Here is a 24,965-nt window from a genome sequence, read left to right as displayed (position 1 = left end):
TATTTTCATATATAAAAGTTAGTTTATTGTTGTTTGTGAAAATGATTATTTGTGAAATGTTTATTTGTGAATTATTGTTACATAAGAATTTGTGTTTAAAAATACAAAAAAAAATTGGAGTAAATTGAAAGGAAATTGAAAATTTAAAAAAATCAATAATTGAATTTTGGGTCTTCAGCGCCGACGGTGCCTTTGACCCGAGAGCAGCCCTTAACCCCTTAAATTCATAATTTTCACCACAAACCTCCATTTTTACACCTTGAGTTACCTTCAACCTTCAGTTTTCACACCTGGGGCTTGATTTTTGGCAGATTTAAGCCGATTTAGAGGCAAAGAAACTTCAAATTTTATCTTTTCTAGGTAAGAGCTACACTTTAAACTAAATTTTTTTTATTTTTACCAAGGATTTTTCTCACATTGCCTAGATACAAAAGTTTTGGAATTTTTTTGAGAGATTTTGATAAAATGCTTCGGTGAAGAACTCTTAATGGATTTAAGGTTACATTTATTTACATTTTGATTTTTTGAATTTTGGAATTTATTCAGATTTTTATCAAAATTTTCTTAGATTTACTATGACACCTAGAGTGAGCAAAACAAAAATAGACTATGATGACCAAAAATTTGTTAGCTATAAAGCTAGAGCTCGATTTCATAGTCTTCATGAGACTAAAAAAGAAATTCAGGAGTGTGGTTTCAAAAATCTAGGATGAGAAGTTGAACGATTAATTATCGCTCGACAGTATAAAAATGTCTGTTACTTTACTGCTAATGCGATAATTGGGATAGTTATGGAATTTTTTGCCAACTTTCCGGAGGCTTCTAATGATTTTGTTTTTGTTTGTGGAAAAAGGGTGGAGTTTATTCCAAGAAAAATAAATGAGTTTTATCAGTTAGAGGATGTTTATAGATGCCAATATCATTCATTTTCCACTATAAATGGGGCCTTAGATGAGGTAATTTCTAAAGTTAACTTTCCTCGTACTAGTTTAAATGTATTATCTAAGGCTTGACATTATTTTATTTCTGGGAGAATGATTCCAACAAACTATCATAGTGAGGTGACTAAGGATAGAGCCATCCTGAACTTTTGTATTCAGCAAGTGATGGACATAAATGTAGGTTTTATTATTTATATGACCACTCTATCTATTGCTTTGGGAGAGACCACTGGTGGATTGGCACACCCTGCTCTTATTTACACACTTTGTGATCAAGCAGGAGTTGATTTCAGACTAGATGAGGAGAGGATTGAACCTCAAAGTCCTATTGGGCTAGCAAACATTAAGACTTATGAGTTCAATGTTGATTGGATATCTGGAAGTAAGGGTAAGGATATTCATTCTACTTCTAGGACCCCTACTTTTAGTGAGCCTACTTCTAGTGACCCCAGTAAGAGGGAACTATTGGACCAGATGATGATTCAACTGGGGATAATTTAAGGATGGGTCATAGATTACAAAACTTGGATGCCAAAAATGCTCATTCAAACAATTTGATTTGGCAGAAGTTTGAATATGATGCTGCTTATGATGATGCTTCAGTGAGATACCTGAGGGGTGATCATTCAGTTTAATTCCTTATTCACCCTGTTTATAGTCCATATCAACAACAAAAGTTGGACGTTGATGAAGAAGAAGATGATGACTTGTGATCTTTTTGTTAGTTTGTATGTGATTGTACTTTGTGACTATATTATGTGTTTTGTGATATTGTTGAGACTGTTTATTAGACTTTGAGACTCTGTTATTATGTTGTAATGTGAAATTGTACTTTGTAAAACTATTTTCATTTCTAGAAATTAGTTTATTTTTGTTGTTAGTTTTAGTATTTTGTTAAATGCATTGTAATTAACTCTTTCTCAATAGATTTTATATGAATTTTGTGCAATTTAATATTTTAAGACTTGTAGTTTTTAATATTAGCACCTGCAGTATTTCAGAATTTATTTTCAAAAATCAGAACCTTCAACCGGTTAGTATTTTCTTTATGTTATTTAAATTTAACATGATCTTTGGTATTAGAAGTTAAGTTTATATAACTATATTTATGGTTTTAAATATATAGTAAATTTAAGTAAAAATTTTCAATAATAAAGGTTAATTCTGGAGAATAAGACTATGTTTTTTTATCAATAAGACTATGTTTTTCTATTTAAGTATTAAAATTCTTAAAAGATTCATGTAAAAAGAAAAGAACTAAACTTTATGAAATCTTTAAGTTAATATAAATTTGTTAAGTGAAGAAATGTAAAAAGTTGTTAACTTTAAGAAGAGGATAGTGAAGTTCAAAATCATTAGAGGCTATCCAGATATAATAATATTCACATAAGAAAAAGAGAGAAAGAGAAGAAAAAGGGAATAAAAAAAATTATCCTGAAAAGGAAAGAAAAAGATGTGGGGAGAAGCTTAAGGAGATACCTCATTAAAAATTGGCTTCACTTGAATCAATTTAAGCTTGGACACATTTTCTAAACTTTTTATTTGAACATTAGCTTAATTATTAGTAAAGTTTTTTTCATATGAATTTTCTAAGTGACTTTAATATGACAAATTGCAATTTTTCCTGAAAGAAATAGATGATTAAAAATCTTGGACTTAATTGCTGAATATTCTTACACCTTGGGTATTAACTGGAGTTATTTTAAATTTTTCTTAAGTTTTACTATTATGCTTAGAGAACAAAAAATATGGAAATCTAGAAGTTAAATTCTTTACCATAAGTCATAATTTTATGTAGTAGAGGAATTACTTGAGGACAAGTAATATCCAAGTTTGGGGGATTTTAATACAACAAAAATATACGCATTTTTAGACCCAAATTTTATACTTATTTTTGGTGATATTGCATTTTAATGATAGGTATTATGATTTTTTCTTGCAGGTTGTTGATTTTTAGGACTTAAAGTAAAAAGGAAGCAAAAATGATGGCATTTGGTGTCAAAATGACATTTTTGAAGAAAAATTCAGCACCGATTGCACCAAGGGCACCGCCAACTGTGAAAAATAATAGAACAGATTGAGAATTTTACTCAGTATCGATGGTGCCAGAAGAGCGCCGACGACACCTTTAAACAGAAATCAGTGATTTAAATTTTAGGGTAGTGAAGCCGACGACACCAATGTCAGATTAGCCCTTGTTTCTAGAAGCCTTGACATATTTGGATGATTTTTGAAAAGATTTTGGAGGCACCTCTTGAAGGACCAACCCTAGGCTCAATTTAGGGCAAAATATCATCAGGAAATGGACTCCTTCACTGATTCACTCATTCACTCCTTCACATTCCTTTTTCCTCAACAACGTTCCACCACAGTCCTTTTTTGTCATTCTTCATAATCCATTTTCATTCCACCACCACATTGGAGTATATTAGTGAGTTTCATTTTATATTTTAGAGTTTCTGTGGTGAGATTAAGTGTGAAAATTTTTGTAAGAGTGTTGGAGAAGGGAAAAAGTGAGGGATATCTTCTTCCTGCATTTCTATGGAAAGGCTACAAGGGATTTTCTTTGAGAAAGAGTTTCAGATAAGTGTTGTTTGTTTATTAGTGTTATATGAACTTTCTTTTATATATAAAAATTGTTTTTTCATTCTCATGAAGTCTGAGTAGTTTCCTCTATCTTTCTCCCTACTTTGTGATATGATGAAATGAAGAGATAACATGGATGACCCAATATTAAAATATAAAACAAATTATGATGAGTTTTCAACCCCAAACTTAATGTAATTTTAGATATGGCCAATTGAATTATTAAAATGTGCTGTGAAACATATGATCCAAGAAATGAAGTATGAGTTCTACAACAGAGAGAGGAGCACACTTGATTTCATGGAGGAGAAATTCGTTCATGGAATTAAGTGCAAATAAATAGGGAAATATTCTTTGTTGGAAATATTCTTTGTTGGTTTCTTTGTTGGTTGTAGAATTGGAGAATTTTTAGGGTGACAGACTAAAACCCCAATTCGATTTTAGTGTTAAAAAACTAAAGTGAGAGTTAGCCTTCAGGTGAAGGGATGTAGGAGCTCTAGAGTGAGAGCCGGTATCCTCCTAGCTTAGCCACAAATTTATGGACTAAACCTACGATTAGTCAATGATTTTCTATGCACTCTAACAGAGCAGAGAATTAAAATTGCTCCTATTTGGCACAATACATATTATAAATATTTATCTCATCTCATTTCACCAAAACCACCATTCACCAAAACCTCATTGTAGTGGGAAGGATGCTTTTCACATAAGAAATCTTCATTACATAAACATAGTTAGTAGATTAGTTGTTACTGTTTAAATCTTGCATTTTTATTTTGATAATAGTTAAGTAATTTAGTTTTTATCTCAAAATTTAAAATTAGTGACAGTAATTTTGTTTGACTTTCTGTCAATTTTCTAGTAAAATTTATCATTGCCAATTAAAACCTTCCTCGTGGGATCGATGTTTAGGGCTTAAATAGAACATCCATTATTACTTGGTAATGTTACATATACTTGCATAAAATCTCATTAATAATTGCCTATACTTATATACAGTTTACACGACTTACTTTTAGTACACGGATCAAATTTTTGGCACCGTAGTGGTGTCAACTTCATAAATCTTTACATATAAAAAATAGGGATCTAGTAATTTTGATACACCGAAAACATATGCATTTTTAGACCCATACTTTATACTTATTCTTGGTGATATTGCACTTTAATGGAAGGTAATTTGATGTTTTCTTGGAGGTTGTTGATTCTTAGGACTTAGAGAAAAAAGGAAGCCAAAAGGATGGAATTTGGAGTTAAAATGATGTTTTTGAAGAAATACTCAATGCCGAGTGTGCCCAGGGCAGCGCCGACCGAGCATAGTAACAGAACGGACTGAGAATTTTACTCAGCGCTGACAGCGCCAGAACAGCACCAATGGAGCCCTTAAATAGAGAGGACTGAATTAAATTGCGGGACATTGGCGCCGATAGGGCTAGAATGGCGCTGGTGGTGCTAATGTCAGTTCAGCTCTTATTACTAAAAGATTCAACGTATTTGGATGATTTTTTAGGTGATTTTGGAGGCACCTTATGGGGAACCTAGCCTAGGCTCTAGTTGGGGCCAAAATTCATCAAGAAATAGACTCCTTCAGTTCTTCACGCCTTCACTATTTCACGTTCCTTTTTGCTACACAATGTTCCACCATGCTCCTTTTTTGTCATTCTTAATAATCCATTTTCATTCCACCACCATATTGGAGTCAATTTGTGAGTTTTCTTTTATTATTTACAGTTGGTGTGGTGAGATTAAGTGTGAAATTTTTTGTAAGAGTGTTGGAGAAGGGAAAAAGTGAGAGATATCTTCTTCCTACATTTTGAAGGAAATGCTACAAGGGATTTGCTTTGAGAAAGAGTTCCAAATAAGTGTTGTTTGTTTATTAGTTTTATATGAACTTTCTATTATATATGAAATTTGTATCTTGCTGTAACTTTCTCATGAAGTCAAGTCGTTTACTCTATATTTCTCCCTACTCTGAGATATGGTGACATGAAGAGATAACATGGATGTGTCAATATTAAAATTTAAAATAAATTGTGTTGATTTTTCAACTACGAACTTAATTTACTTTTCGATCTGGCCAATTGAATTGTTAAATAGTGTTGCGAAACATATGAACCGAGAAATGGAGTATGAGTTCTACAACAAAGTTAGGATCACATTTGATTGCATGGAGGAGTAATTCGTTCATGGAATTAAGTGCAAATAAATAGGGAAATATTCTTTGTTGGGTGTAGAATTGGAGAATCTTTAGCGAGACAGACAAAAATCCCCACTTCGGTCTTAGTGTTTAAGAACTAAAGTGAGAGTTAGTCTTCAGATGAAGGGAAGTGGGAGCTCTGGAGTGGAAGCTGGTATCCTCTTAGCCTAGCCACGAATTTAAGGACTAAACCTGAGATTAGCGAATGATTTTCTATGCACTGTATCAGGGTATAAAATTAAAACTGCTCCTATTTAACACAATACTTATTATAAACATTTATCGCATCTCATTTTACCAAAACCTCATTGTAGTGGGAAGGATGCTTTTTAACATAAGAAATCTTCATTACATTAACATAGTTAGTAGATTAGTAGTTACTGTTTAAATCTTGCATTTCTGTTTTGCTAATAGTTAAGTAATTTTGTTTTTATCTCAACATTCAAAATTAGTAATAGTAATTTTTTTTAACTTTCTGTGATTTCCTATTAAATCTATTAATATTTATCATTGCTAACTTACACTTTCCCCGTGGGATCGATATTTAGGGCTTAAATAGAAAGCCTATTATTACTTGATAGTGATACATAAACTTGCGTAGAATCCCATTAATAATTGCCTATACTTATATATATTTTACACAACTTACTTTTAGTACACGAATCAAGTTTTTGGCACCGTAGTGGTGTGAACTTCATAAATCCTTACATATACAAAATCGGGATCAAGTAATTTTGATACACCAAAAATATATGCATTTTTAGACCCATATTTTATACTTTTTTTTGTGATATTGCACTTTAATGGAAGTTATTTCGATGTTTTCTTGCGGGTTGTAGATTTTTAGGACTTAAAGCAAAACGGATGGAATTTAGAGTCAAAATGACGTTTTTGAAGAAATACTTAGTGCCGACCGCGCCAAGGGCAGTACCTACCTTGCAGAAAAATAGAACAGACTGAGAATTTTACTCAGTATCGACGGCGCCAGAAGAGCGCTGACGGCTCCTTTAAACAGAGAGCAGCAAATTAAATTGTGGGACACTGCGCCGATGGTGCCAATGTTGCTTCAACCCCTGTTATTAAAAGCTTCGACGTACTTGGTTGATTTTTTAAGAGATTTTGGAGGCACATCTTAGAGAACTGACCCTAGGCTCTATTTGGGGCCAGAATTTATCAGGAAATAGACTTCTTCACTCCTTCACGTTCCTTTTCACTCCACATCGTTCCACCATGCTCCTTTTTCACCATTCTTCATAATCCATTTTCATCCCACCACCACGTTGGAGTCAATTAGTGAGTTTTCTTTTATAATTTAGAGTTTGTGTGGTGAGATTAAGTGTGAAACTTTCGGTAAGAGTGTTGGAGAAAGGGAAAAGTGAGAGATATGGATTTGTTTTGAGAAAGAGTTTCAGATAAATGTTGTTTGTTTATTAGTGTTGTTTGAACTTTCTTTTATGTATGAAATTTGTATTTTATTTTATCTTTCTCATGAAGTTTGAGTACTTTCATCTATCTTTCTCCCTACTCTGAGATTTGGTGAAATGAAGAGATAACTGAATGTGCCAATAATAAAATATAAAATAAATTGTGATCATTTTTGAACTCCAAACTTAATTTACTTTTTGATTTGGCAAATTGAATTGTTAAAATGTGTTGTGAAACTTATGATTCAGGAAATGGAGTATAAGTTCTACAAGAGAGTGGGGATCTCATTTGATTTCATGGAGGAGAAATTTGTTTATGGAATTCAGTGCAAATAAATAGGGAAATATTTCTTGTTGGGTGTAGAATTGGAGAATATCTAAGGTGACAGACTAAAATCCCCAATTTGGTCTTAGTGTTTATAAACTAAAGCAAGATTTAGCCTTCAGGTGAAGGGAAGTAGGAGCTCTGGAGTGGGAGCCAGTATCCTCCTATCTTAGCCACGGATTTAGGGACTAAACCTGGGTTTAGCCAATGATTTTCTATGGACTGTATTAGAGTAGAGAATTAAAACTGCTCCTTTTTGGCACATTATATATTATAAACATTTATCTCATCTCATTTCACTTAACCCTCATTGTAGTGGGAAGGATATTTTTTCACATAAGAAATCTTCACTACATAAACATAGTTAGTAGATTAGTAGTTACTGTTGAAATCTTGCATTTCTGTTTTGCTAATAGTTAAGTAATTTAGTTTTTATCTTAACATTAAAAATTAGTGATAGTAATTTTTGTTTAACTTTCTGTGAATTCCTATTAAGATTTTTCATTGCAAATTTAAACCTTCCCCGTGGGATCGATATTTGGTGCTTAAATAGAAATTCTATTATTACTTGATAACGATACATATACTTAAGCAGAATCCCATTAATAATTGCATACACTTTTATATATTTTACACAAGTTACTTTTAGTACACAGATCAAGTTTTTGGCGCCGTAGTGGTGCCAACTTCTTAAATCCTTACATAAAAAAAATCAAGATCAGTTTCAATTACCAATACTGGAAATAACGGTGGACAATACATCGTCACACGAAATGCTCTCTTTTATCAATGGCTCCAGAAGATGCAACACTTACTGCTTTCAAAACAACGATTGGAATCTACTGCTACATAGTGATGTTTGGCTTGAAGAACACAGAATCAACTTAATAGTAAGCTATGACAAGGATTTTTTATGACCTCTTTCACAACCAAGTGGAATGCTACATGGATGACTTGGTCATCAAGAGCGAAGAAAGGGGTAGCCATTTATATGATTTGAGGATTATTTTTGAGTGATTACGATAATATAATCTGAAGATAAATCCTTTATAGTGCGCTTTCAACATTACCTCCAAGAAATTTTTAGGATCCATTATCCATTATCGGGGAATCAAAATCGATCCAAAGAAGATTAAAGCTATCTTAAAAATGCCACCCCAAAACCCTAAGACAACTATGATCTTTTTCCAAGGTAAATAGAGATGCCTAAGACACATTATATCTAATCTGTCTAGAAGGTGTTAGCCCTTTTCGACATTAATCAAAATGGACTTCATATTTGTTTGAGATAACAAAGTTCAACGGGCCCTTGAAGATATTAAGCAATATCTAATGACAGCATTTTATGTTGGCAGCCCCTATTTTGGGTCGACCATTGATAAATTATACCACGGTCTTAGATTACTCCCTCAAAGCCTTATTAGCATATTCCAATGATGAGGGTAAGAAAAATGCTCTTTACTACTTGAGTCGGTGTATAATACCGGCGGAGGTAAATTATCCTTCTTTTGAGAAACATTGTCTAGCTTTGATTTTCATCGCTCAAAAGCTTAGACGTTATATGCTTTCACATAAGGTCAACCTAATTTTGAGTGTTAAATCTTTGCAATATTTGATGACTTGTCTGACACTTTCCAGTGTGTAAACTAGGTGGTAGATAATTTTATTGCAATTTGATAAAACATTCATACCCCTTCGCGCTATTAGAGCTTAAATTCTAGCAAATTTTCTCATCGGGCACCCATGACCAACTGGGTCCCCTCTCAATGGTGACCTAATGAATTAGGCTTGATATGTAAAGTTATCTTAATTGGGATTAGAAAAGATGAACACAGTTAACTAATAAATAATTTCAAACATTTTTAAGCCTTAGTTAAATTTGAACTTTTAAAGTCCTTAATAACCTTAAAATTGCCCTTTAGGGCACCCACTCACATAACTATCAAAATTCACTATTAAGTGACTATTTGATTTTATCATTATTAAGGTAGTTAAGTTTAAATTGATCTTGGGAGGATTAATAGAACAATTTGATAAGTTCAAAGTGAACTCAAAATGTTTTGAGGGATTTCTAAAGTGGTTCAGGGTCATCCTTCTAATAATTTGGAATCTCTTTAATATCTTGAAGGACTAATTGAACTTGTTATATTTTGTTCTAGAAAATCATCCATTAAAATCTTTCAGCGGCAATGCCAAGAAGGCTACATGTATGCTTTTAAATTATTGCATTTACCTTTCTGTACTTCTTGTCTCGAATTTGCATGCTAAACAACGATGTCACCCTGCATGGAAACCAAAACTACTAGGATAGCCACAAAACCAAAAAAAAAAATTAAAACTAAAATCAACCAAGATAAATTTCTCCTCCACAATATTCAAAATATAAAACAACTCAAAATTTTATCACAAACATCACACAAAATTACAATTGCAACTAAGTTAAGATGTCTTTATTGGATGATCAGGAATCCCTCGGAGGAGGTAACCTACGGTTGCTAACGAGGCTTGCAACTATCTAAATGAAATTATGGAACTCACTAAGTTGAGTTTAGTAAATTCATTTGGACTAAGTGAATCTAATAGAAAATAGTGGTGCCGGAACAAGGGAACCGTAGGATCCTAACAGGTGTCGCTCTAATCAACTTTAACTTGCCCCATAAAATTTAAAGGACTTCAACCATAAGGCCACCTGATTTGACATTATAACTTGACACACTAGAAAACTCAAACTCATCGCGACAAGGAGCTTGGAGCTAGCATGGTTGGTAGCACAGCCATCTTCAATAGACAAACTTGTCTTCCGCAGCTAAACCAATTTTCCTTCCTTAGATATAAGCAACAAAGCCATAGAACTTCAAGGTTTTGGGCTTATGTAATGTAAATCCTCACCTTATCTTTAGGCCTTTGTATAGCCCTTCTATATAATATAAGCCCTAACTCGTAGGTTGTCATTTGTCACGACCTAAATCCTCACATCTTCCAGGTTATTTGTGTGATAGTTTCACACAAATGTAAGACTTAACTAATAAAATTAGGAAGATGAAACACCTAAATTTTTTTCCTTAGAAATGAAGCCAAACATTAGTATAACTTAAGAAGTCATCGGGGTTCTCCTCTGGATCCATGACATCCCCTAGTTCTTCCTCATTTAGACTCTACAACAAAATGTTCCAAATTTGAATCAATCCCCTTTCACACCCCTACGTCCGATTTCATTGAAAAGTCCTACCCTATGAAACTCCTTGAAGATAATATTTCTCGAGTTTTATTAAGAGTCTTCTTAGGTGATCTAGTCATTTCATCATAGTTAAGATTTAATTAACTATAGGGGCTTGCCCTAGGAAGCATGTTGTTCGAACCCAACTTAATATAAACCCAATTTAATCCTTTATATTAAATTGGGGAACATGTCGACAAATATAAATGTTTAAAAGACTAAACGGATGTCATATATTCCTTAGTTTATTTGATCGAGCCTCATTCTCAAATCTTGTGTTTATCCTTTGGGATAAATACAAGACTTGAGGTACAACGCTCTTTCATTTAAACTATGAAAAATATGGGGTCAGTTTGATTTCATATTTTTTCTAAAACTAAATATATATGTAAATTAAAACGTCCTTCCAAAGCGGGCGACGGGATTTTGATTCCGGTGACCGACAGTTTCTTACGGGCAACTCCCTCAAACCCAAAATAGCGCCTACATGGTCTTATACCTATCTCAAAAGATGTCAATCATAATTTGGCTACTGAACCCAAGATAGGAATTGGATTTTAGGTACCAACCACAGAAAGCTTGATAATCAGGAGCCTTACTCCATTTAAGGTGGTCTTATATAGATCTCGAAAGGATGAGAATAAAATGCCTTACACCATTTAAGGTGGTCTTATACTTAAATCAAAGGATAGGAATCAGAATTTGGGTACTGACTCTGATATGGAAATTGAAATTTGGGTACCAACCCCAGAAATATTGAAGATCGGAAGTCTAACTCCATTTAAGGTGGTCTTATACTTATCTCGAAGGATGTGAATTAGAATTTGGGTATTGGCCCTAAGATGGGAAATGGAATTCGGGTACCAACCCTAGGAAGATTGAGAATTAGGAGTCTTACTCCATTTAAGGTGGTCTTACACAGATCTTAAATGGATGAGAATAAGATGCCTTACTTAGTTTAAGGTGGTCTTATACCTATCTTGAAGGATGAGAATCTGAATTTGGGTACTGGCCCCGAGAATTCAATTTCACTTGAGAAGGAAGATCTGAAGACTTATTTTTCAACTCAAGAAGGGAGGAAATATTCCAATAATTAAGTGAGAATCTGTGGGACTAATGGAGAAATATATTGTGGAAGAAGTGAATTTGTGAAGATTGTGGAAAGTTCGACAGATTTCATGAGAGTTTAGTGTTCTAAAAAGATTTTCTTTTCATTTAAGCTTTCAGATTTTGTGTTGTTTACATATTCTCATCTCATTTTCTTTGTTCATTTGTTTCATTTTCCTTTATCTTTTGATTTTATTTTCAAGTTATTTATTTATCAATATATTTCTATTATTCTTTGATCAACATTCTTTAAATCTCAATCAATTACACAGAAATTGAAGGTAACGTGTGACGCAGTCGCTTCCATTTAATTGTTGAAAGAAGTACATCGTGTGGTTCCATATAAAGGAATGCACCAAAATTATCTCTGACAAGATTCCTTGAATAGCATGCTCAGACATTATGACTTCAAGTGGATATCATTCTAAATATGTGTATAACTACATAGTAATAACATCAACTTCTAAGCCACCGTCAGAAGTAGAATCTCATATAGGTGTGCATTAGAGGTGTGTTATCTCTACGTAATTTATACTTCAAGAGGCTGTGAGCTCTCTAGATCTAGATCTGACATGTACTTGAATGGACTCTTCTTTTTACTCATTCTTTCAAAAGTGATTGAGATCCCCTAGTAGGAACTGTCGTAATGTAGTGCTTAGCCACATCTACACCATTGCCCTTCAACACCAGAATCGAACCTATTGGTAAAGATATTTCTACCGGCCCTTGGAATTCACTTGGGCCAACTATCCAAAGGTTCATTTTGAACATTATGTTGCACTAGTTAATGAACAACACAATTTAGAAGGGACTCATGAAGTCGTGGTGATCTATGTGAGGTGGGATACAATCACCCTCTTCATATATGTTGATGATGCAGCTTTTGGAGACACAGTCAGCGGGGAACACCTACCAGGCCACCATTCATTTGATCATTCTCTTTATAAGTCCCGACATCGGATCAAACAACATGATGAAGTATTCCTTTGTATTGTGACACTTCATTTGCCTTGCATCTATTTTTGAGGATATGAATAAGTTCTCCTCCTCAAACAACCCACATTACCCAAGTATCTAAGGTGGAACACACACTCAACAATCTGCTCTTGCTCGTACTCAGAGAACACATTTGTATGTAACTCTAAGCATTCTAAGATAATGACGTATCTACCTTGTATCCTCAAAAAACACTCAAAATATCATTTTAGAACCTTTTCAAATCTTTCCAGTTCGTACTTTGGGATAATATGCAACTGCTGGGTCTAGTGACAAACTGTAGTATGTATGGGTCAACTCGGTAGGCCACTCCCTCACTTTTCGAACAATTTGCATTGTGGGGTCTGTCACCTATCCTCACCGAAGTGGTCGTACTGTCCATAACAACCCCTTCCTTATTATGTTCGATTACTAACCTGATCAACACCTTGCGGATCTGATGGTTATGATTTCTCCTTTATGTCAGGGTGAGAGTTTCTCTTCTTTCAATTTGAATATCTGCAGACACGGTGCTTACTAGCTCACCTCCTGTAGTCATCACCATGGATTTCATTTTGTTGCTCTTGGCGTTCTGACTGTCACTTGCCTCTGCCTCATCAACTTTTTTGAATTTCCTCTTCCTTGTGGAAATTTGTTTTCCTTTTCTCTTGAACTTTACCATTATCTTGCTTTCCTGAAGCTCTTTTTGGTTCATGGTAGTCAAGGCTTCTTCTTCATATTCCAGCCCTTCTTCAATTTTCTCTTTATCCAGCACAAAAATGACGCCATCTTTAAAGGTAAGAATTAGCCTAATGAAGGAAGAAATTAGGGTGCCAAAACTAGAAGAACCTGACGATAAGATTTTAATTATTAGTGACTTTTTTTACAAGCATAAGGTTCATTATTTTACTAAGAGAAGGAAAGAGATTTCTTTTATATGCTTGAATTTTATTAATAGAGAAATATGTTTTCTTTTAAGGATTTTTTTTTTATTTTGGGTTTGAAACCAGTTACATATAATTACTACATCAGTGCTTCTATTAATAATATTCTATTTCTAAAGCTTGTTCTTCGAAACATCACATTGCCTAATACTTCTTCAAGTATCATCCATTAATAGGAAGCACAGGTTGTTCTTGGTGGCAATCCACAAGATGTTAAGAGCCTCCGAAGTAAACTTTCTTAAGCACGAATGGTCCTTAACAAGTCGTTTCAAATTTACCTCCCATCTTACGATGTGCAACAGTAGGTCTTTCAAAAGTAAGAACAGAGTCACCGACCCTGAATATCCTTGAACAGAGAAGTGTATCGTGGGCCTAGATCAACATGGCTTGATAAATCTCCAAATTATTTTACGTTGCTAATCACTTTCCTTCAAAGCTGTCCAATTCTTCCAGTTGTAATTTGGTATTTTCTTCAGTAGTGATCTTGTTGGCAATGAGACTTTGAGATACAAAAGATGAACTTCTAAAGGAAGTACAACCTCCGACTAGTACACAAGTTTGTAAGGTGCAGACTATGTAGGAGTTTTGAACTTTATTCTGTAGGCCCATAAGGCTTCTAATAACTTCTCATGCCAATTCATTTTGTTCTCACTCAAATTTTTCCTTAATATTTGGATGAGAGTTTTATTAAAAGCCTCGTCCAAGCCATTTCCTCTTGGATAATAAATCGTTGAGTAGTGATAATCTATTCCATTCCTTCTGACAAAATTGTTGATTCTTGTACTCTTAAATGCAGACTTATTATCATAATTGATTATGCACGGTACCCCAAAATGGTGTATGACTTGATTTTTGAAAAGTTGCAGAACATGGTTTGCCTTCACCTCTCTGAGTGGTACTGCCTCTGCCAACTTCAATAAGTAATCGGTAGCTGTAAAGATGAATCAATGATCTTTCAAAGACGGAGGTTAAATAAGGCCTAAAATACTATGCCCCAACAATCAAATGGCCATAATGAAATGGTCTGATGTAGTTGTCTCCGCCTGAAAGTGTCACTACTTCTAATCAAAAGGAGTAGCCACTCTATTTATCTATTTTACTGCCCTATTGTCCAAATGATTTATTCAATTTAGATCTCATGAATTACCTTAAGACATTAAGCAACTTGGAGATGAAGGAAAATGGCAATGGAAAATAGAAAACTAAAGAGAATACCATAATGGCCTTATTTATAGAGAATCCATGAGTGTCTGATTTCTAGGATACTCATATAAAGAAAACCACATGAAGGTTCCATAACCAGAGAGTTAGGATCAATACCAATTTTGAGTTCTTCAATACTCCTATAAGAGAAAACTCCTATAGTTAATTACATTTTAAGTAGTTAAGACTACTCGAGAAAACTCCTAAGTAAGGCAAATGTATATTCTCAGAAAAATTTTAAATGTCAAGGTCAAGGAAAGAAATGTAAATGTTTGAACCTAGGGTAGTATGTTTATAGGAATTCAATTCTACCCTAAAGGATTTGTTTTGTCCTGCCGTTTTATTGATTTGTTTTTTTTAATGCCATTTTATTGTTTTATTTTTCTGTGTTGTCATTTTGTTTTGTTTTACCTTATTTATTTCATCTTTTGTTGTTGTTTTTTTTTATTTTGTTTTTTTTATGTTGTTTGGTTTTTTGTTGTCGTTATGTTGTCTTGAGATTCACTTTTTTCAGTTCAGAATGTCAACCCTGCAAAACAGAGTTAGCACACCCTAATAACATGCAAAGTAAATCTAAAGAATAATTTGTCTCATATTTTCATCAAACCTGCAAAATAGAACATGAATAGAACGAAATCTTGTTTTAATTTGCCAACTTAGTTGGTTGAATAATTTTTAAATGGCTTGGTCAAGATGTCTATGGTTTCATCCTCCTGAGGCCGTAAGGGTATTTAGATCTACTTAGTATGAAAAGTGTTTAAACCAGGACCGAAACATTCTTGTGAGCAACCACAATGGTTCAAGTTGCATTCAATGATCTTTTTTTATTAGGGTTCATATAAAGATTTAATGTCTTATTTGGATTTTAGGGTTTGGAAAATTTTATTTTTCTTATGGATTATTAACATATTGAATTTTGTCCTTTTATTGTTTATTTTTGTTTGGGATGAACCGATCAAGATCCCAAGGTTCCATCATCACAGGTCATTACATTTGCGATTTGATTAGTTACAAGTGGCTGGAGGATATTTTGTTAGCATCCATGTGTTACCTCCTACAAAATATCTTATAAAACCTAGTTGCATTTGCAAGTTCAAGTTTAAGTTTTAATTTCTTTTAAAGTGATTTTTATGTCATTTTTATTTTGTCATAAATTTTAGTTTATTTATTTCGGTAGATTAGTAACTTGAATTTAGATGAGAAATTGAATCATCATTTTTAGTTCATCATGTTTTTTATTTTAGGTCTGATGTCGGTTAGTCCTAAGGAAATTTGATCAAAGTCTAATATGTTAGACCTAAGATTTAGGTTTAATTTTTATAGAACCTAAAAGAGGTTAAATTTGAGTTTGATATGGATCAGGCTTTAAGTTTTAGCTTCAATGTAGGTAGAACCTAAGGTTGTGGAGTGACATATGTTCAATTTATGTAGAACCTAAAGTTTAATGTCATGTAAGTTCAGTTTGAGTAGAGCCTAAGGTAAGGGATGGTTTATGTCAAATTTAGGTGTGGTGTTAATTAGATTCAATTTAGGTAGAATTTAAGGTTTCGTGTTTCCAAGAATTTAGTTAGGTAGAACCTAAGGTTTAAGATGGCTTAGGTTCAATTTAGTTAGGATCTAAGGTTTGGTGTTACATATATTCAATTTAGTTAAAATCTAAGGTTGGAGTTCATTTAGCCTCGTTTTGGGTTGAACCTAAAATTTAAAGTGGTTTAGGTTCAATTTAAGTTCAACCAAAGGTTTAAACTCAATTAGGTTCAATTTTAATAGAGCCTAATGTTTATGTTAATTTTGGTTCAATTTAGGTTGGGCCTGATATTTAGGCTGACTTAACTTGACTTAGGTTCAATTTTGGTTGAACTAAAGGTTTAGGTTGACTTTGGTTCAATTTAGGTTGAACCTAAGGTTTTGGTTAACTTAGGTTCAATTTGGGTTGAACCTAAGGTTAAGGTTGACTTTGGTTCAAGTTGGGTTGAACATAAGGTTTAGTTTGACTTAATTTCAATTTGGGTTGAACTTAAGGTTTAGGTTGACTTAGGTTCAATTTTGGTCGAGCATAAGGTTTAGGTTGACTTAGTTTCAATTTGGGTTGAACTTAAGGTTTAATTCAACTTAGGGTTAATTTAGGTTGAACCTAGGGTTTAGGTTGATTTAGGTTCAATTTGGGTTGAACCAAAGGTTTTCGACGACTTAGGTTCATGTTGGGTTGAACCTAAGGTTTAGGTTGAGGGACTAAGCCTTATTTAAGTAAGCCTTAATGAATGTTTTAAGTCTAATTTAGGTTATACTTAGTTACGGTTTAAGGTTACTTAAGCCTAATGTAAGTAAGGCATTAAGTATTAATTAAGTTTAATTAGGATTAGACTCTATTAGGGTTCAAATTTGCTAAAGCCAATTGTAGTTAAGGCTTAAAGATTAATTAGGTCTAATAAGGGTTGGACCTAATTATAATTTAGGCTTGCTTAAGACTAATGTAATTAAGGCTTAGAGGTTTAAGTAGGTCTAATTAAATTACACCTAATTAGGTTTTAAGGTTAATTAAACATAATGTAGGTAAGGTTTAATTAGGTTAAATAGGTCTAATTAGGTTTTAGCCCTAATTATGGTTTATATGTTAATTAAACGTAATGTAGGTAAGGTTTAATTACCATAATTTGTTCTAATTGGGGTTAGACCTAATTAGGGATTATGGTTAATTAAACCTAAAGTAAGGTTTAGATAGATTAAGTAGGTCCAATAAGGGTTGGACCTAATTACGGTTGAAAGGTTAGTTAAACCTAATGTAATTAAGGTTTAATTAGATTAATTAGTTCTAATTAGGGTTAGACCTAATGAGGGTTTAAGTTTAATTAAACCTAATGTAAGGTTTAATAAGATTAATTAGGTCTAATTAGGATTACACCTAGTTAGGATTTAAGGTTAATTAAACATAACGTAAGAAAGGTTTAATTAGATTAATTAGGTTTAATTAGGGTTAGAACTAATTAGGATTTAAGTTTAATTAAACAAAATGTAGGTAAGTTTTTATTAGATTAATTAGGTCTAATTATGGTTAGACCTCATTATGGTTTATGGTTAATTAAACCTAATGTAAGTATGGTTTAATTATATTAATTAGGTTTAATTAGGGTTATACTTAATTAGGTTTAAAGGTTAATTAAAACCTATGTAAATAAGGTTTAATTAGATTAATTTGGTCCAATAAGGGTTGGACCTAACTATGGTTTAAAGTAAATTAAACCTAATTAGGTCCAGTTAGGGTCAGACCTAATTGTGGTATATTGTTAATTAAACTTAATGTCAGTAATGGTTATTTAGATTAATTAGGGTTAATTTGATTAAATAGGTCTAATTAGGGTTAATTAAACCTAATGCAACTAAGGTTTAATTCGATTAATTAGGTCTAATTATGGTGAGACCTAATTATGGCTGAAGGTTAACTAAACCTAATGTAGCTAAAGTTTAATTCTATTAAATAGGTCTAATTAGGGTTAGAAATAATTATGGTTAAGGTTAATTAAACTTAATTTAGGATAGGTTTGATTATATTAATTAGGTCCAATTAGGGTTAGTCTTAATTATGGTTTGGATGTCACATATGCCTATTGTGGTTAAGGCTTAAGAAGATTAATTAGGTATAATTTGGTTTAGACCTAATCATAATTTAAATGTTACTTAAGCCTAATGTGGTTAAGGCTTAAGAAGATTAGTTATATTTAATTTGGGTTAGACCCAATTAGGTTTTGGTTTTGTGTGTGTTCATTTGAGTAGAACAAAAAGGTTTTGATTTATGTTTTGCTTTTAATGGATCTAACCCAAAAGTTTTGGGTTAGACTTGAGCTCTTATGAATTGAACTCAAGGAGTTTTGGTTTTGGGTTTGGCTTCAGAAGGGTTAAAGTGTCTAAAATTTGATTTTGGTTAATTTGGGTTGGACCCAATGATACACCAAAATAAGATGTAGTTTTAAATATATATTTTATGCTTATTTTTGGTGATATTGTAGTTTAAAGAAAGGTATTTTCATGTTTTTGTTGTAGGAATGTCAATTTTAGGCATTTGGAGCAAAAGTAGCAAAAAGGACAAAATTTGGAGCCAAAATAGCGAATTTTTGGATTATGGCGTAAGATGCGCTAGATTAGCACCAGATGCATGAATTGACAGAGAACTGGCAGAAGATGTTCCAAATTTGGCACTTAATCCACCAAATCATAGAGCAACATGATCTTGAGTTAGTTAACGCCAGATGCACTAGATTGGCAACAGATGTGCTTTGACAAAGTGTTGGCGCTAGATGCACCAGATTTGGCGCCAGATGTGCTAGAGACAACCTTTGAGCTTATTTCAAAAGGGACACTTATTCTAAACACTAGATTAAGGTGGTTCGAGAAAAAATTTGTGCTAATTTCAAAAGGGATACTTGTTCTAAACACCAGATTAAGGCGATTCGAGATAAATTTTGCACTAATTTTAAAATGAACACTTATTTTAAACACCTCTTAGAGTGACTCAATGTATTTAAACAATTTGGAAGGTTCACTTATTAAGGGATATGTCTCTTTGATCATTGCATATGACATTTAAATTCAGAAGAGTTGACTTTTTGATAGATCTTTGGAGGGAATTTTGCATTCTGTTTGGAGGGAGGCAGCCTCTAAAAAAAGAAGAGGACCTCTAGAGTGTGAGTGTGGCATATAAGGTGGCGCCAAGAAGTGATCAAGAGAGAGAAAGTCAATGGCTTGGAGATTTTTTTCAAGGATTGTAAGAGGAGAGAGCAGGTGAGAGATTTCTTCTTCACTACACTTCTAAGAGAAATTTGATAGTGCTTGTATAAAGAGAAAGACTTGAAGAGAACTTCTAGGGATTTTCTTGGGAATGGATTGTAAGATGAGTTGTGCCTTTTACTTCTTTTGTTTTGTAAACTTGTTTTCATATATGAAATCCATGTTTTGTCATATCATTCACATGAATTCTGAGTAGTCTTCTTTATCCTTCTCTCTACTTTAAGATTAGGTTTTGTGAAGATACGATTTTGTTTTATACGATTTTAAATGTCAATAGATTGTGATGATTTGAACTTCAATCTTCATTTACTTTTCGATCTGGCCAATTGAAATGTTAAAATATGTTGGCAACCATTATGATTTTTACAACATGGAGAGAATCACATTTGATTTCATGAGAGAGTATGTCATCCATAGAATTGAGTGTAAATAAATAGGAAAATATACTTTGTTGGATGCAGAATTGGAGATTTTAAGTTGACAAATTAAAATCCCTAATTTGGTCAAGTTGATTGGAAACTGATGTGAGATTGTTTGCCCTCAAGTGAGGAAGTGGTGGAAGCTCTGGAGTGGTAGCCTGTATCCTCCCAGCCTAACCACAGAATTAGGGACCAAACTCTGGATTAATCAATATTTGTTACGCACTCGAAAGAGAATAAAGAAAAGGATTGCTCTTATTTGGCACAAAACTGTTTTTATATAAATTTTCAAATGATTTTAATTTCTTCATAATCCATATACTCATTGTAATGGGGGGGAAGTTTTCTGAAATTTGAACTTTCTGTCACAAAAACTTTGTTTAGTTTTCGTAAGTTTACTTTTGAAAGTTTAGCATTTTGTTTAGCTAACTTTTTATTTCAACTGCATTTTAAATAACATTCATTCTAGTATTTAATATTCAAATTTTGTAAATTACCTTTTGTAGTTTAAAATTGTAGTTTACATTATAATCTTAAGATTTTACTTATAGGCATTTCCAATTTCCCTATGTGAACGATACTCCATTAGAGCCCTTTATTACTTGAGCGATACATATACTTGCGTTATTTTTAAGGGGATTTGGAAGTTTAAAATTATAATCTTAAGATTTTACTTATAGGCATTTCCAATTTCCCTATGTGAACGATACTCCATTAGAGCCCTTTATTACTTGAGCGATACATATACTTGCGTTATTTTTAAGGGGATTTGGAAGTTTAAAAAGTTTTAAAAGATAAAACTATTTTAATTAAAGTTATTTTTATTGGGAGTAATTTACATATTTACTATTGTGTCTGTCCTATTTATTTTGTAATATTGAAAAATATTTGCAAAATTAACACACTAAATCCACCCACAACAAAGTTTTTGGCATCGTTGACGAGAAAGTAACAGAATGTATTAGTAAGTTATTTTATAATTTAATGTATTATTATTTCTAAACTAAGAAAAGTGTTTGTGGTTTAGTTTGAAAATTTTCTTGTTTAAGTGTGTTTGCTTATTTTAAATTAATTTTTTTGTTTGTTTATGCATAGTGTAAGATGTGAAGATTTTGTACCTTACTATTATGAGTTAGAAAGAACTATTAGAAAAATTTGAAAATAACAAAAAAAATGATAGATCATATTAGCAAAATGGCTTGCAATTTGAGTAATGTTGGAAATGAAAATAAACATCATCAGAGACATTTAAGAGATTATGCTAATCCAACAACAGATGAAATTCATTTGAGTATATTAAACCCTGTTGTAGTGTCGACACTATTTTTGGTTGGTGGAGTTGCCCGTAATAAGCTGTCGGTCACCGGAATCAAAATCCCGTTGCCTACTTTGGAAGGACATTTTAATTTACATATTTATTCATTTTTATAAAGATATGAAATAAAACTGACCCCATATTTTTCATAGTTTAAATGAAAGTACATTGTACCTCAAATCCTATATCTATCCTGAAGGATAAACACAAGACTTGAGGATGAGGCTTGATCAAATAAACTAAGGAATATATGACATCAATTTGGTCTGTGAAACCTTTGTATTTGCCGACAAGTTCCCCTATTTAATATAAAGAATTAAATAGGGTTTATATGAAGCTGGGTTCAGACATGCTTCTATAATTAATTATAGCTTGAAGACTCTAAAAAAATCAGGAAATATTATCTTCAACAAATTTCAAAGGGTAGAACTTTTCAATGAGATCGGACGTAGAGGTGTGAAAGTAGTTTGGTTTAAATTTGGAACATTTTGTTGTAGAGTCAAAAGGAGGAAGAACTAGGGGATGTCATGGATCCAAAGGAGAACCCCAATGACTTTCCAAGCTATCTGAATGTTTGACTTCATTTATGAGGAGAAGTATTTAAGTGTTTCACCTGCCAATTTATTAGTTAGGGCTTACATAGGGCTTACATTCGTGTGAAACTATCACACAAACAACCTGGAAGATATGAGGATTTAGGTCATGAAAAACAACAACCTTGGAATCCTAAGACGAATTAAGGATTATATTGTATAACAGGGCTATAAGGTGAGGATTTACGTTGCATACCTGGAAGTCCTATGACTTTGTTGTATAAATCTAAGGAAAGAAGGTTGATTTATCTGGGGAAGACAGATTTTGCTGTTGAAGGTGGTTGCCCACCATGCTAGCTCCGTGCTCCTTGCCGCAACAAGTTTAAGTTTTCTAGTGTGTCAAGTTATGATGTCAAATTAGGTGGCCCTATGGTTGAAGCTCTTTAAATTTTATGGGGGCATGTTAAAGTTGATTAGAGCGACACTAGTAAGGATCCTACAGTTCTCTCGTTATGACATCACTATTTTCTATTGGATTCACTTTGTCCAAATGAACTTACTAATCTCAACTTAATGATTTCCATAATTTCATCTAGACCATGGGAAGCCTCGTTACCAACTGTAGGTTACATCCTCCAATGAATTCCACATCATCAGATAGAGACATCTTAATTTTAGTTTCAATTCATAGTTTTCTGTGATGTTTGTGATTAGATTTGAGTTGTTTTATATTTTGAATGTTGTGGCGGTGAATTTTTTCTTGGTTGATTTTAGTTTTAGTTTTGGTTTTAATTTTTTGGCTATCCTAATAGTTTTACTTTTCAAGCAGAGTGGCATCGTTGTTTAGCATGCAAATTTGTGTACGTATAAAAGTATAGCATAAAAGTACAAGAAAGACAATATTAAAAACTGTAAAAGCGTACCTGGCGAGTCGTCTCGTTCCATCACCTGAAACTCAAAATGCATGTGAGGGCAGTTCATGTAGAGGCAAAGAGGCAAAAAGTAAGGTTTTGGTAGTTTTCCTAACCCTATGTCATATCTTGGGGGGTCCTTAAGAGTTTAATTAATGATGATTTTGTCAAGCAAAACATATTAAGTTTAGTAGATCTCCAAGGTATCCAACAAATCTAGAGAAAAGAAGCAGGACCATGTGACTCTTTTGCTGCCTGGTGGTAATTCTCGAGTTCTTTTAACCTATTATGTTGCTTAAGAATTCATCCTGTAAATACCCTTAGTGCTCAGTGAGCATTGATGTCTCAATTATCCCTAAGAATAGGGTAATAATATCCCTAAGAATAGGGTAATTATTACTTGTGATTCAATTTAAGAATTATGTGGGTGAAAACTTTTAAAGATATAAGTTTAAGAGACTTAGCCAAATTTTTTACTTGGGCCTGTAGTGTTTGAAAGATGTTTTACTTTTCAATGATCTTTAATTTTCTAATCCTTTTTTAAATGTAACTTTATCTAGCCTAAGTAACTACTAGGCCCTTAAGATTGCCCTTAAGATTTTGGTGAGTACTTAAGATTTTGGTGAGTATCTTAGTCATTGCAAATGAAATTGACTTATAAGTGACGGTGATGATTCATGTTTTTGTTTTTTTGTTCATCAAATAGGGGTATTAATATAGTGTGTTATTAACAACCAAAATCATACCCCTAAATCTAGGATCATATAATCAGCTAGACTCCCAAATTTATGTAATTTAAGGAAATTGCAAATTTATCCTTTTTAATTAGGACAAGTGAGGTTGGTTTCTACGAGTTAACCTTTGTGTTTCAAACATCCAAATATGTTAATTATAATCAAAGATTTCTCATTTCCCTTTCTGAAATTAGGCCTAAATGTTAATTAAGGCTAAATTTCCAAAACTATACATTTGCCCCTAAGGCTCTTTCACCTCATAATTCATCAAATTTAATCCAAATGACTTTGGAATTTTTATCCTACCTCACTCATGGGCCAATTGAGACATCGACAGAGAAAGTGTGACTTTTCAAAATTTAATTTATCTTTATAATTATTTTTAATGCAAAAATAGGATTTTTGAAAAAAATTCTTAACTTGACCAAGGTAAATCCTAATCCTTTTTTATTCTTACTGGAGATAGGCGTAGACTAGGGACGCCTTTGGACCCAATCTCATGTTTTTTTTTAATTTTATTTGAATTTTAAGAATTATTTTAAGTTCTGGAGTGTTTATTAATTATAAAATATTTTAAAATTTGAATACTAAGTCTTATATTTTAATTAAATCTCCCTAATGTCAAGGGACATAGAGAAACAAATTTCACATTTTTCTACTTTTTATTGGAATTATTGAAATTACTTTAGTGAAAATCATTTTTAGCCTTTAAAAATTATTTTAAGCTTTAACATTCAATATATTTATTTAGAAAATCAATAAAAATACTCCAATTATTTTTAAGTGCCTAGAAAACAATTTTGAACATTTTCATGAATTTTACTATTTTTGTGATATTTATCATTTTTTAATTATTTTAAATATTTAAAATCGGCTAAAAATGAAGTTTTTATTCTTACTTCAAATTTATTTTTTATAAATTTTCTCTAATCACAGAGAACTCCAAAAACTATGTTTTGTAATTTTCTAAGTTATATTTTAATTATTAAAATCATTTTAGTGCCAAAAATGTTCATTAACTTGAAAAATCAATTTAAGATATTAAATGAACTCCAAATGTTTTGAAATTTTTTTGGGGAATTCTCTGAAGTTTATATTTTGGTGGAGACCAAAAATTAAGTCATTGAGATGTCTATGTTACACATAATTAATTTTCTTTGTGTTTTAGGGTTGGTGAAGATAAAGTGTATGCGTAATGACTTAACTCATGAACCTTCCAAAATTTTTTTGGGATTTTATAATCAACATGCTAATTATCATAATTAATTTATGGAAATAATAGACACAAACATGAAAAATAAGGATCTCTGTCTAGGGACCTCCTCTGACTTTGAAAAAATCACAAGATATAC

The sequence above is a fragment of the Phalaenopsis equestris genome, unplaced genomic scaffold (assembly GCF_001263595.1).
Source record: "Phalaenopsis equestris unplaced genomic scaffold, ASM126359v1 Scaffold234598, whole genome shotgun sequence".
Classification (NCBI taxonomy): domain Eukaryota; kingdom Viridiplantae; phylum Streptophyta; class Magnoliopsida; order Asparagales; family Orchidaceae; genus Phalaenopsis; species Phalaenopsis equestris.
This window is presented reverse-complemented; position numbering follows the sequence as displayed.